Genomic DNA, 1760 nt, shown 5'->3' with positions numbered 1-1760 from the left:
TGGGGGTCCCGCTTGGGTGCCTGGCCAGCCTGGATGAGGGGCTGATGGCTGTTTGCAGCTGGTCACACCCCCTTCAGGGTGGGGGTCCCCACTGGGGTGCCTGGCCAGTCTGGGTGAGGGGCTGAGGGCCGTTTTCAGGCTGGCGGGTGACTGAAGCTCCCAACCTCTCCTTTTTTTCTTTTCTTTTTTTATTCTGGGATTTATTTACCTTCTATGGCTGTCACTGGAGCTGAGAGCCCTCTCCAGCTCTAAGACCTCGGCTGCTGAAAGCAGATATCTGGGTTTGTTTGGCTTCTATAATTGAAACACTGTTACAGCTCCAGCTCTCAGGCCCGGTTGACTGAAAGCAGGTTTCTGGGCTTTGTTTATCTTCTGTAATTGAAACTTTGTTGCAACTCCAGCTCTGAGGCCCAGCTGGCTGAAAGCAGGTGTCTGGGGTTTGTTTAGCTTCTATAATTGCAACATTGTTTCTTAGACTGCAGCTCAGAGCTGGGCGGCGGCAGGCGGGGAACCTTGGCTTCCTCCGTCCCTGGAGCAAGCAAGCCTCCTGTTCGCTTCAGCTGCCTGGCTGCCGGCCGCCATCTTGGTTGGCAGTTAATTTGCATATCTTGCTGATTAGCTAATGGGAAGGGTAGCGAAGTTACGGTTAATTACCATGTTTGTCTATTATTAGGTAGGATAATTTATAGTGGTGGAAAACTGGAAACAACCAACTGTCCTTCAATGGGAGAATGGCATAAAAATGGAAATACATCCACACAATGGTGTACCACTTTGCAGTATAAAAACCAACTATTGATACAGGCAAGATGATTTCACTTGTTGCATGCCCTTTTGCTGTTTAACATGTTACTCTGACCCTGTGCTTGTTGGGAACAGCACTTGGACTTGTTGATGAGATTTTGAGGCAATACAAGTTCAAAAAATGACAAGATTACTTCATAGGCCCTTCCATTAGGAGGAACATAATGTCTGGTGGTCTCTTTTTTGTGAGGTTAACAGTCAGATCACTACCCAGATGCATTAATTCACCAAGGATTTGTAAAATGATAATATTCTAATTCTGTCATCTATTCTGGAATAATTCTGCAAAGAGAAACTTTCCATCATCGGTTATTTGGTTAACCAGAGGCAAGATAATTCTTTCCTTTATGTACCACTTTTCAAAGTAATGAATTAATCCTCTAGCATCCTCTAAATATAATTAATAAAATTGTTTTTAGTACCACTATGCTCTCATTATTTTGAATATATTTGATGTATTTCAATGCATCGCCATTATTATTCTTATTGATACTCAAATTTTCTGGTATTTAGCCAGAGGAAATCTCTTCCAGTTGTCTTCTGGATCTTTTTGACATGATCTCAGTGTTTATTTTTTTAATTGAGATATAATTCACATATAATATTATATTAGTTTCAAGTGTGCAACAGAATGGTTCAATATTTGTATGTATTGTGAAATGATCACTACAATAAGTCTAGTCTTAGTGGTTTTGATAGCTTCCTTCCTTCAGTTAGAACAAGATGGTCCAGACTCATCTTGTGGATTTCCTATTCCAGACCTGGATTTAGTCATTTCTCCAAGTGGCTGCTTTGCTTTTTAGTAGGAAATTGTATTCAGAGATCACAATCTGGGTGCAAAAAGTCATGTTTCAATTTTTAGTATGCCAAGGGTCTCATCAAATTGACATGGCCTGGGCCTCTCCATACATTTTAGATACCCTATTCCTAGTGTTTTACACACACACACACACACA

Source organism: Myotis brandtii, unplaced genomic scaffold (assembly GCF_000412655.1).
Source record: "Myotis brandtii unplaced genomic scaffold, ASM41265v1 scaffold49, whole genome shotgun sequence".
Lineage (NCBI taxonomy): Eukaryota > Metazoa > Chordata > Mammalia > Chiroptera > Vespertilionidae > Myotis > Myotis brandtii.
This window is presented reverse-complemented; position numbering follows the sequence as displayed.